Genomic DNA, 13,683 nt, shown 5'->3' with positions numbered 1-13,683 from the left:
GGAACTATCCATCTCTTGTTCTATATGTTTCTAGTGGGGCTACAAATCTCGGTGTGCTACCCCTCCCATAGGCATGGACATGTGATGCAGGCTGGGCCAATTGCAGTGCTACATCCTCCCTTGCACCTGCCATTGATCCAGGGTAGCACTTCAAGGGCTACCAAAGTTGAGATTACCTCCATCCTCCTTTGATTACATTGAAATGGAAATTGCAGGTCACTATAAGACAGGCGAATCAGAGCATTTTACCCTTCCTCAATCCCCAGTAGTCACAATGCAAGACTTTGCTTTCACTATTCCTGTTTTCTCTGTGAATGTGGCATTTGTCAGTTGCTTTGATGGGCAATGGCCCTTGGAGCTGGTGCAGTTCAGTCAGTGATGAGGTCAGACAACAATGGCTCTGCAAACATGACCAGAAAACCATTTCAAAAGTCGAAATGTTATGGCCCCTTTTATTGCCTTACACAGGGCAGAAATCAGGCCATTTAGAAGTATTCATCAATTTATTTATAAACTTCATTTATATTTTTGAGACACTGAAGGAACATTTTACATTGATCTTTCACAGAAACATCTAAAAAGGAAGGAAGCATGATTCTCAAAGACAATTTGACAGAGGATCCTTTCAACATAGAATTAAAAAAAGTTTAGCAAGAGCTTTTCATTTTATTTTCTTTATAAAAACAGCTTTGCTGACATATAATTTACATACCATAAAATTCACCCATTTTAAGTGCACAATTTAATGATTTACAGTGATTCACAAAGTCATGCAATCATCACCATAGTACAGTTTTAGAACGTTTCCATCACCACCGCCACCCCCCAATCTTTTGTGCTGTCTACATTCATTCCCCGTTTTCCATTCCCAGCCCTGGGAAACCACTAGTTTACCTCGTGTCTTTATAGATTTTCCCTTTCTGGATATTTCATATAAATGGAGCCATACAATATGTGCGGGTTTTCTTAATTTTTATTTTTCGAGGTGGAGGCAGCGGTGCGACTGGCTTCTTTCACTTAGTATGATGTGTTTGAGGTAATCTAAGTTGTAGCATGCATCAGTAGTTCATTCCCTTTTATTGCAGAAAAGCATTCCATTGTATGACTATACTACATTTTGTTTATCCATTAGCCTATCAGTGGACTTCGGGATTGTTTCCACTTGTTGGCAATTATGAATAATGCTGTTGTGAAGATTGGCATGTAAATCTTTGTGCAGAGTGATGGCTCTTTAGACAATACTGAATTCTTCCTCACCTAGAGAAACAAGCTCTTCCTGAAATAGTACATAGGTAGGCCTCATTGAGCCTTATTTGAGAACAATGAATAAAGTGTTAAAACTCTTCTGCTACTCTGGAGAAGGCAAAATTGTTATGGGGGTGTCAGAAGATCACATGCTTTATTTAGGACATTTTTCCATGTTTTTCTTAACAAAGAGAGACAAGACCCAAGTGGGTCCAATTGGGCCTTTTCTGGATAGATATAGATGGATGTCTGGAAAAATCTCTTTTCTCATTGGGATTGCTGTGCTAGGAAATTGTAAAGCTGATATCCATTAGTGCCATTTGTCCACTTTTGTGGAAGGAGACTGTCAACAGAATTCATTCATTCATTGATTCATTCATTCATCTGACAATATTATTGGGCAGCTCCTACATGTTAGGCACTGTTCCAGATATTAGTGATTCAACTGTGGAAGAAATAAAGCCCTTGTGCTCAAAGAGTTTACTTCTAGTTGAGGAAACAGACCACAAAAAAATATAAAAAATATATTTTCATATGATATGTCACATGGTGATATGTATTATGGAGAAAAATTAGGCAGAGCAGGGGAACTGGGAGCTCCTAGGCAGGAATAAACATTGCTATTTTAAAGAGAAACGTCAAAGAAGATCAGACTGAGAAGGTGAAGTATTATTTAACGCTGTTTAACAAATTACTCTACATTTAACTGCCTAAAAGAACAGATATTTATTAACTTACAGTTTCTGTGGTCCAGGAGTTGGGCATAGCTTAGCTAGATTTTCTACTTTAGGATCTCTCACAAGTCTTTAATCAAGGTGCTGGCAGGGCTGTGTTCTTATCTGAAGGCTCAATGAGGGAAGGATCAGCTCCCACACTCACGTGGTAGTTTACAGAATTTCAGTTCTTCTAGGTCTGTTGGAATGAGGATCTCAGTTCCTAGCTAGACACCCTCATTTCTTTGCCATGTAGGTGTCTCCAAAATACCAACTTGCTTCCCCAAAGACAGCAAGGGAGGCAATCTGCTGCCAAGACAGAAATTACCGCCTCATGTAGCCTAATCACAGAAGTGACATCCATCACCCGTGATAGGTCCTGCCCACACTCAATGGGAGGAGATTACACAGGGGTGTTAATACCAGGAGGAGGATCACTGTGGGCCATCTTAGAAGCTGCCTGTCATAGAGATGAAGGAGTAAGCCATGGAGGATTTCAGAGGGGTGAGTGAAACAGGCAGAAAGTTCAAGTGCAGAGGCCCAGGGCTGGGAGCTTATCTGGTGCTCAAGGAACAGCAAGGAGGCTGGTGTGGCTGGAATGGAATGAGGGGATGGTAGTAAACATGAGAACAAAGAGGTAGATGATGGAGGGCCAGGTTATGTGGAATCTTTTTGACTTTTACTTTAGCTGAGATGGAAATTTACTGGAGGGCTTTGAGTAGAGGAATAACATAGTATGACTTATATTTCTACAGCTCATGTGGGCTTCTGGTTGAGAATAGAGTATCAGGTAGGAGTTGGTGATGGAGAAAATAGAGAGTCCAGTTAGGAAGTTACTGAAATAATCCAGGGGAGAGATTATGGGACCTCAACATCTCTCATGGGACCTCATGGGAAATGATGATAAATTGTCAGATTCTGGGTATATTTGAAATGTAAAGAGGACAAGATTTAACAGGGTTTTTCTGATTGGGTGTAAGGTACAAGAGAATCTGTATCTATATTTTTATATCTATATCTCAAGGATGGCTCCAAGGGTTCTGACTTGAGCAACTTGGAGAGGGAAGACAGAGGAAGAAGCAGGTTTAGGTGATTAAGGAACAGGTCAGAAATTTGGTCTTGGAATACAAAACTTGTTATACTTCTTAGATAGGGGTTGGATTTTTTTTTTCCTGTAAAGGGCCAGATAGCAAATATTTTGGGCTTTGCAAGCCATACAGTCTCTGTCACAACAACTCAACCCTGACACTGCTGCATGAAAACTCCCATAGAAAACTTGTGTTCCAATAAAACCGTATTTACAAAAACAGGTGGGAAACTGTGTTTAACCATAATTTGAAAACCTCGTTTCTTAAACATGCTGTTGGAGAAGAAGCGGCAGGTTATATATGGTGTCCTGGAGTTCAGAGTTCCCATCCGGGCTGGGAACACATTTTGGAGATTTGTGTAGATAGGTCGAAGGAAAAATGAGAAGTGGAAAGGCAGAGAACCAGCTTCATGGTTTGAGCTCCTGAGTCCAGATCCATCAGAAACTCAGATACATCAGTAAATCACGTAGATTCTAGCTGGGCAGCTACATGCCCAGCCATAACTCTATTTCCATAGGAGAAAGGAAGATGGACCTTGCATTTTCTACTAGATTACAAGGCTCTAAAAGGTAGACAGTTGGTCAAAGCAGAAGGAGAGAAAGAGAGAACACCTTGTTGATGTTGGTGTTGGCATGACTAATGGGTGCCCTCAATCATGACAGGCCCCAGATCATCACATGAGACCTGATCATTCAGAGGAAGGGGAACTATATGGCAGAGTGGGTACCACATGCTAGACACTATGCCAGGAGCTTCCATCTCCTTCATTTCATCTGCATCTCCAACCACCTGGAATGTCATACGTCCCAGGAAAGCAGATTACATGCCCATTTACTGATGAAGAAACAGAGGCACAGAAAACTGGTGAGCAACATAGTCCCTATTTGAACTGAGGTCTCTGTGACTCCATATTATTTCAACTGTATCCCACCTGCCTTGGGACAGGGTCTATCTGCCTTCTGGTCCTTTTCATGTTCCCTGTGGCAGTGGGCTGAGCCCTCAGGTGTGTGCAGGGGTAAAAGCATCTATTCTAGATCCTTGCTACTCAATCTGTGGTCTGTGGACTAGCAGCATCAGCATCATGTACAGCTTGTAAGCAATGCAGAAACTCCTAGCAATCCCATTGCTGGGTATATATACCCAAAGGAAAATAAATCATTCTACCGAAAAGGCACTCGTATGTTCATTGCAGCGCTATTTACAGTAGCAAAGACAGGGAATCAACTCAAGTGCCCATCAATGGTGGATTGAAAAAGAAAATGTGGTACATATACACCAGAGAATACTATGCAACCACAAAAAGAATAAAATAACATCCTCTGCGGCAATAGGGATGCAGTTGGGGGCCATTATCCTAAGCGAATTAATGCAGAAACAGAAAACCAAACACAGAATGTTCTTACTTATAAGTGGAAGCTAAACATGGGGTACACATGGACATAAATATGGGAACAACAAGCACTGGTGACCCCAAAAGGGAGGAGAAGGAAGGGGGGCAAGGGTTGAAAAACAACCTGTTGGGTTTTGTGTTCACTATCTGGGCAACGGGATCATTATAAGCCCAAATATCAGTATCACACAATATACCCATGTAACAAAACTGCACATGTACACTCGAGCCTAAATTAAAAAAAAAAAAAAGTTTTAAAAAATGCAGAATCTCAGGCCATGATCCAGACTTATTGACTCTTTCACAAGATTCCCTGAGTGAAACGCACAGTAAATTTGAAAGCTTCATGGTTCTCACACTTCAGCCAGCATTAGAATCACCTGGAGGATTTCTTGGCGCCTAGAGGCTCTGATTCAGTCTGTATAGGAAGGACCTGGGATTCTGCATTTCTGGCAAGGTCCCAGGCGATGCCGATGCTGCTGGTCCAGGGACCATGCTTTGAGAACCACTGGTCTACAGAGTGCCAGGTGCCAGGGATCTGGGCTGAGCAAGACAAAATCCCTGTCTCAAAGTTGCTCACAGCCTCGCGCCCTCCTCCCTGCCTCTAACGGAGACACCACATCAAATCCAATGCTTCTTCCCTTTCCATAAGTCCCAGGATAGTGGATTTGATATGCCGCCTCTTGTAACCACATCAGTGCTACCAACGCTTATGCCTACCCTGAAAGCTCTCTTTGATTTGTGCAGGTAAATCCTACCTCTGTTCTTCCTAGCAGTGGCAGAGAGAGGGAACAGGTGGTCACCAGCTTCCTGCTAATAACGCTTCACATGTTTGCAGCCCATTATTAAGTCGCCCTCACATTTTCCTTCTTGAAGATTACATAATTAGCTACCCTTTTCTGAATCATGGGGTGGAGAGGGTTTGGCTGACTGTAGCTACCAGCCTCAGACAGGAACATCTGTAGTGGAAATTCTTGAACCACTGTGGAGGCTGGAGGTAGGATGGGGCAGGGGCTTCAGGGGGTTTCAAAGGCGAGACCATCAGACTCCTTCCCCTAAGCAAGATCCTTAGGAGTGGTATCAGCAGACAGCATGCAAGATGAAGAGATGTCTGGTAGGAGGCAGGGACCGGCTGGAGGTCAAGCGTCACGGGTAAGTCAAACATCTTCAGGGCTTTATGGGCACCATAAGGCGCATCCTCCCGCTCTGTGCAATCTCCCATCCTGACCTGTTTGAGCCAATGGAACATCCCTTGGGATAGGGGGCCAGGGGTGCAGCCTGGCTGGTGGTGGGCATCGTCCTAGGTAGGAAGTGTGTGAACATCACCAAAAGGATGTCCCAGCATGCTAAGGTCAAGGTCAAAGTTTAGACCACCTGCATCATCATCTCTAGGGAAGCTCATCAGGAAATGCAAATCCCCAAACCTCACTTCTAACTCTACTGCATCACAATCTCTGGGTGAGGAGTCTGAAAATAAGGGGTTTCAGGATACAGCGTAGCTCCCTACTTTCTGTGCACAGTCAAGTTTGATGAATGCCTGTCCTCCTGTCTGATGTATTGTTCTGTTTTCTCAACCTTTTCTTTTCTTTTCTTTTTTTTTTGACAGGGTCTCACTCTGTTACCCAAGCTGGAGTGCAGTGGCGCAATCTCGGCTCACTGCAGCCTCAATCTCCCAGGCTCAAGCAATCCTCCCACCTCAGCCTCCCAAGTTGCTGGGCAAACAGGTGCACACCACCACACCCGGCTAATTTTGTGTTTTTTGTAGAGACGGAATTTCATTATGTTGCTCAGGCCGGTCTTGAACTTCTGAGCTCAAGTGATCTATCTGCCTCAGCTTCCCAAAGTGCTGGAATTACAGGTGTGAGCCACGAACAAAAAAAGAAAATTGTTCAGAGTAAATAAAGCACCTAGTACACCTAGCACCTAGTAATAATATAACCTGTCTGTGTGATGTGTTTATGTTAAAAATAAAAAATAGTACTAGCTAGCATTTATTGAGTAAATAAATGGTGGCAGGTGCTGTGCTGAGGGATAAATCTAGATTGGCCCACTAAATCCTCACTTCCGCTAAATGGTGGCTGTTAGTATCCTGTTCACTGAGGAGGAAGCTGAGCCACACAGAGAAGCATGTCCAAGGTCACACAGCTAGTAAGTGGCAGGCTGAGTCCAAAGTCCAGGATTTTAACTTCCATGCTATCTCTTCTTCCTCCCTAACACTCGATCTTCTCTTCCAACTATAAAATAAAAAAAAAAGAGGGGGCCAGGTATATCGGCTTATGCCTGTAATACCAACACTTTGGGAGAGTGAGGCAGGAGAATCGCTTGAGCCCAGGAGTTTGAGACCAGCCTGGGCAACATAGCAAGACCTCATCTCTGCAAAAAAAATTTAAAAATTAGCCAGGCATGGTGGCGTGTGCTTGTAGTCTGAGCTACTTGAGAGGCTGATATGGGAGGATCACTTGAGCCCTGGAAATCAAGGCTATAGTGAGTTGTGATTGTACCACTGTGCTCCAGCCTGGGTAACAGAGTGAGACCCTGTCTTGAAAAGAAAAGAAAATGAAAATAAATAAAAATAAACTTACGCTTTTAAGCGGAAGAAACAGAGAACTACTACTCATGAACTACATGTTAGTGTTTCAAGTATATTTTTCTCCTTTGCTTTATCTCTCACCAGGCTGGCAGGGGAGTATACCCATTCTGCAGATGAGGAAAACTGAGGCTCGCAGAGGTGAAGTGACTTACTTGAGGTCACACAGCTATCACGTAAGCAAGGCTGGACTAGAAGTCAGATCTCTTCTTTGTTGTTGTTGTTGAGACAGCATCTTGCTCTGTCACCAGGCTAGAGTGCAGCGGTGCAATCTTGGCTCACTGCAACCTCCACCTCCCAGGTTCAAGTGATTCCCCTGCTTCAGCCTCCTGAGTAGCTAGGACTACAAGTGCGCACCACCTCACCCGGCTAATGTTTTGTATTTTGGTAGAGATGGGGTTTTACCATGTTAGCCAGGATGGTCTCGATCTCCTAACCTCGTGATCCGCCTACCTCAGCCTCCCAAAGTGCTGGGATTACAGGCATGAGCCACCATGCCTGGCCCAAGTCAGATCTCTTGCTGTCAAACCACACAGCCCATGAGGAGGATGAAGATGAAAGGAGTCTGACTTCCACGTGGGGTTACTTGGTTATGTCTGCTCTTGGGATCATAGTTAACAAGAGGTTGCCATTCCTATTTCAGACTAAGCTATTTAATTAGCCTGGGGCCCTCTTACTTCCCTAGCATTCAAAAACACTGCCCAGGGTTACAGGTATAGCTAAAATAGGATCTGAATAGCATGTTTGAGAAGCTGTGTAATTAAAACTGACTTAGGAGACAAGTGCCATCGGCCTGTATGGCAGAAATAGAAAGTCACCTAACCAGAATCTGTGTTGTTCATATGGATGCCGGGGGCTGCTTTTGCAGTTCTGGTGCTTTTTAATTATAGTAGGTATTTTCAGGACCGTAGTTTGCTTTGGCACCTCTAACTACCTATCTAAGGATCCTGAAGAGAAGACCATTATTATGTGCATGTGTCTGCCATCCAGGACTGGGTGGGTGGGTGTTCAAGGGAAGAAGGTGAAAGGCCTGGTTCTTTTTAGAAGCTGGAGATAAAAATGAGCCCCTGGGTGCCTTCAGGAAGTGACTGAAGCCTCATTCCCTGTTCATCAGCTCTGAATGTCATTCTGTGTTAAGAGGGGCTGAATTCCAGAACCATCTCATCTGCCCATTGCCCATCTCCGCCTGAGTGCTCCAATGTGACCTTATCGTGGCCATGTTTTTTGGTTTTTTGTTTTTTCTTTTTGTCTCCCAGCAGCTGTTCTTAGAGAACCAACTCCTTCCCTCTCTGCAGCCCTTGTGAGATCACAGCTCATGGGGCTCACATATCCCTCGTCACCTGGTCACTTAGTCCAGGCTGACTGAAGCAGAGTACAGGGTCCTCTGGACAACAGTAGGCATGAGAAGTATGGCCAGAAGTTTTCCATTAGATTTGGTATAAAAATCTCTTTTCTTGCCGGGCACAGTGGTTCTTGCCTGTGATCCCAGTGCTTTGGGAGGCTAAGGTGGAAGGATTGCTTGAGGCCAGGGGTTTGAGACCAGCCTGAGCAACATAGCGAGACTCCATGACTACAAAATAAAAATTTTAAATCAGCCAGGTGTGGTGGCATGCACCTATAATCCCAGCTACCTGGGAGGCTGAGGTGGGAGGATTGCCTGAGCCCAGGAGTTGGAGGGGGCAGTGAGCCATGATTGCATCACTGCACTCTAGCCTGGGCAACAGAGTGAGACCCTGTCTCAAAAAAAAAAAAAAAAGTCTCTGGGAAGATCACCTGAGGTCAGGAGTTCGAGACCTGCCTGCCCAACATGGTGAAACCTCGTTTGTACTGAAAATACAAAAATTAGCCAGGCATGTTGGTGCACGCCTGTAATCCCAGCTACTTGGGGGGTGAAGGCAGGAGAATTGCTTGAACCTTGGAGGTGGAGGTTGCAGTGAGCTGAGATTGTGCCACTGCACTCCAGCCTGGGCAACAGAGCAAGACTCTGTCTCAAAAAAAACCAAAACCAAAACCAAAACCAAAACAAAACAAAACAGTCTTTTCTTTTTGGAGCATAAACTGTAAGAATATAAACTTAAGATCACTAGTGGCCATTTTCCTGCCATGTAAAGCAAACCTACTCTAGGAAGAAAAAAAACAAACCCTGATTTTCAGAGAGATGCTGTAAAGAGGTGGGACTTATATTTAGAGAGAGAGCAAGCTCTTATGACTTCAGTTGCATCCCTATTTCCAACCATGCCCACAGGATTTGCCGTTTGACTTTCCAGTTAATGAGCCCATAAATTCTTTTCTGCCCAAGTTGAATTGAATTGGACTTCTTCCAGGAACCCTAGATAATACATATCTGAGACTCAGCATATTCAGACACAAACCCCTCCTCCTCCTGCAGCACACCTGCATCTCTCTAGCCTTCCTTGCCTTCCATGACCTCATCACCTCTCACTCTGGTACTGCCATTGGCTCACTGCCATTATCTTGGTTCAGACTTGCATCATTTCTCACCTAGATTGTTGCAACATCTCCTCGCTGGCCTCTCTGCCTCCAGGCTTGTCTGTTCCATGTCCAAAGACAGCCAGGTAGACAGACAGATAGACATGCACACAGCCCTGCCAAAATCTTTCTGATCACAATCCTCTCTGCTTTTCCATGGGGTAACTTAGGAGGCCACCTGACATCTGGCATCCACTACCTGTGGAGCCACACCTGCCACCTGCCTCTCCCCAGTTCCCTTTCTCACCTCTAAGCTAATGCAGAGGCTACCTTCAGGGCTTTCTTATTACTTTCTGTGTCATGAAACCCTGGCCATCCACCAAAGCCTATGGAGCCCTTCAGAATAATGTTTTTAGAATCATAGAATAGAATACATAGATTGATAATGAAATTATAATGAACACTGATATACAGTTATCAAAATATTTAAACAAATTTAAATATGGTCATGTCTTTGCTTCTTTGTTAACACATTAAATAGACTGATTTAGAGGTGGGCCTAATAACTATTTGTAATTTTCAAGCAGTAAAGAACATAAATGAAATTTCAAGTCATTTGCAACAACCGCAAGTGTAATGAGATAGACTACACATGATCATTGTTGGTGACAAAGTCCTGAGTAAGTGCTAAGCTTGTGTTGGTTTGTTGCCTGCATTCATAATGGAAGGAAACACTAAATTTCAGAAGGAGGTTGGTGACAATGGCGACGTAACTTTTTTCCTTTCTAAGTTCATGGACCTCCCAAATAAGCACCACTCCCCATCTTTGGTTCTTTGGAACTCAGTTTAATGTCAGCCTCTCCGGGAAACCTTCTGCGATCCTTCATCACACTAGGTTGGGGTCTCTCACCTGTAACCCCACAGTCCCCTGAGACTCCCTTTATCACACCACAGGTCACATATAATTCCATGCATTTGTCTACCTCCTAGATTGGGGCCTTCTCCATCGAGACCTGTAAAGGTGCCAGCTTTGCAGGCACAGCCTTGATCTGAGTCCAAGTTACATTGAAAAGCTGGACTTCAGGTCCCCGTGAAAGGCAGGGAGAGGCTTGCAAAGCAGTGGGATCCTGGAACTCATCTGACACTCCCCTGATGAAGGACTTAAACTGATCGTCCATTCTTTCATCTGATAATGGTGCAGCCATGATGAGTTGAGCCTTTATTGCTAACCAGATCTGCATTTGTATCCTGTCCCTGTCTCTTGTCACCTGTTTCTCTTGGGCAACTCACTTTGCTTCTCATCTCAGGACTTCAGTTTCCTCACCTGTAAACTGGGGACCATGACAGTACCCACCTTGTAAGGATCCAGTAGGGATGAAACAAAAACGAATATGAAGGGCTTAGCATTCAATCATAATAACCACTTGGCTGAGAGTTGAAAGTGTCCATGTTAGCTGTTGCTGCAATCCATTTGCTCATTCAACAAGCATTTATCAAACACCTATTTTGCCAAGTGCTTTGCACACATTTAAAGCCTTTCATAGTACCAGAGGCAGGTTCTATTATCCACATTTTAAATAACCTCTTCTTTTGCTGGAGAGGTACTTAGTATCCTCGGACAGTTTCAGGTCATAAGGGATTAAGGTACTAAAAAATTCTGGGGACGGGGTCATCCCCCTCCTCCAAGACCAGGCATTATTAGGCAGCATAGTGCAGGGGCTAGGGAAAGGATTCAAGTTTAGGTTTGAATCCCAGCTCCTGGAAGCCATACGCACCCTGCAGGGCAGACACATCTGACGGCAATAATTGAACTTAGCTTACTCTGCAAACGACACTATGGTCTAAGAAGAATGTGTATTCACAGTTCAGAGCTAAGGAATCCGGGAGTGGCCAACCTGGAGATTCACTCCTTATCTATGAAGGATGTCTGGGTCTCCTGCCTGTCCCTTGGAATGCAGGCTGTACAGGCAATTGAGGCCCTTTGTTTTGGGTTAAAGAGGCAAAACCCTTGGTTAAAGGGTCAAAAGGAAGTTGCTTAGATAGAGGGTGCTAAGCGAAAATGCTATATAAACTCCATGCTTTTTATATAAACATGCTTTTTATATAAACAATTGAGGCCCTTTGTTTTGGGTTAAAGGGCCAAAAGGAAGTTGCTAGGTGAAAGGTGTTAAGTGAAAACGCTACAAAAACTGCATGCTTTTTATGTAAACAATAGAGGTTCTCCTGTCCAGCCAGCTGCCACCGGATTGTCCCTGTATGTAAGTTTCCCCAGTAAACCCTAGGTCTCGTTCACTGTACCTAGGTCTCTTTTTGGCCTCTTGGACATGGTACCATTCCTATAGGAGTTAACAGTGGTCTGGCATGATACACCTTGGGCAAATGACTTCATTTTTTTTTTTTTTTTTTTTTTGAGATGGGGTCTTACTGTGTCACCCAGGCTGGAGTGCAGTGGTGTGATCTCAGGTTACTATAGCCTCAATCTCCTGGGCTCAAGTGATTCTTCAGCCTCAGTCTCCCAAGTAGCTGGGACTACAGGTGTGAGCCACCAATGCCGGGCTAATTTTTATATTTTGTAGAGAAAATTTTTGTAGGGTTTTACCATGTTGCCAGGCTGGTCTTGAACTCCTGGCCTCAAGTGATCCACCCACTTTGGCTTCCCAAAGTGCTGGGATTACAGGCATGAGCCATCACGCCTGGCCAACTTCACCTCTTCATGCCTCTTTTTTTCTCACCTAAAGAGTGGGATAGTACTAGTGCCTACCTCATGGTAATCAGAAAATTAAAAGATTGAAATTCGTGTAAAGGGCTGGAAACAGTGCCTGGTACACAGACCTCAAAAAGGGTTAACTTTGTTTGTTTGTTTGTTTGTTTTGAGATGGTGTCTCACTCTGTCACCCAGGCTGGAGTGCAGTGGCACAATCTCAGCTCACTGCAACCACTGCCTCCCAGGTTCAAGCGATTCTCCTAGCCTCAGCCTCCGGAGTAGTTGGGATTACAGGTGCCTGCCACCATGCCTGGCTAATTTTTGTATTTTTAGTAGAGACGGGGTTTCACCACGTTGGCCAGGCTGGTCTCAAACTCCTGACCTCAGGTGAAAAAGGGTTAATTATTTTTACTTATGGGAACACCTAGCAAATTCCTCCAGCTCCCTCAAGTGCCCCCAAGGAGCACCCGTCCCAATAGGCATCCTCCTCTGAGAGGCCCACCCCCCACCTGGCATGCCCTGCCATCAGTGCTGGAGAAAGATTGTGGATAAATACCACAAAGTGATTAGGAGTGGCCACCTTGGGTTCATTCCTGGACTTGTAGGTTCAAAGGCCAGTGCCCCAGGCTACCAGCTGTCAGGCCTTCGTAGAGGCTTTACCTCTCCGGACTCCAGTCCCTCATAAATTGGAGATAATCATAGCACCTCCCTCAGGAAGCAGAGTGAATAAGGGCAACAAAAACAATTATTCAGTGCCTACTCTGGCTGGACAGAGTGCTAGCTGATAGGACTGATCAAGGTACTGCAGGTTGAAATGAAATAATGCTTGTGAAGTGTTGAGGCGTGTATGCCTGCAGAATCATAAGCACTCAATATGCGTTAAGTGCTATATGCTACAAACTAAATATATCATACTAAAAAATGTATAGGCCTGCTAGATTTTTAGACAAAAAATATATGCATCTGAATATCCATCTTTTGTTTGTTACTTCCATATTCATTTTCTCATTTATTCCCACAAAACAGCCCTGGAGGATAGGCAGGGTGGAGATTTTCTCCTGTTTTTACTGAGGAAAAAGAGGCACTGGGAGGTTAAAATTAACAGGCTGATAAGCTGCTGCCCAGCAACAGGAGATGACTGGGCATATTAAAAAGAAATCCGGCCCGCACAGTGGCTCACGCCCGTAATCCCAGCATTTTGACAGGCCGAGGCAGGCAGATCACTTGAGGCCAGGAGTTCGAGGCCAGGCTGGCCCATATGGTGAAACCCTTTCTCTACGAAAAATACAAAATCTAGCGGGCTTGGTGGCGGGCGCCTGTAGTCCCAGCTACTCGGGAGGCTGAGGCACGAGAATTCCTTGAACCTGGGAGGCGCAGGTTGCAGCGAGCCAAGATTACCCCACACCGCACTACAGCCTGTGTGACAGAGTGACACTCTGTGTCTAAAATAAAATAAAATAAAATAAAATAAAATAATAAATCCAGAGGAGGGCAATGTTCCACCTCGAATCTCTGAGTGGAGAGCC

General features: G+C 44.5%; 1 protein-coding gene across 1 annotated transcript in view; it reads left to right on the top strand.

Moving 5' to 3' along the window:
- Positions 1 to 13,683, top strand: part of IQCK (IQ motif containing K) — a 959,718-nt gene that overhangs the window by 261,923 nt on the left and 684,112 nt on the right. The gene's annotated exons all lie outside the window — the stretch shown is intronic.

This window comes from Macaca thibetana, chromosome 20 (assembly GCF_024542745.1).
Source record: "Macaca thibetana thibetana isolate TM-01 chromosome 20, ASM2454274v1, whole genome shotgun sequence".
NCBI classification, from domain to species: Eukaryota; Metazoa; Chordata; class Mammalia; order Primates; family Cercopithecidae; genus Macaca; species Macaca thibetana.
Note: the sequence above shows the minus strand (reverse complement) of the source record. Positions and strands in the feature narration are given on the sequence as shown.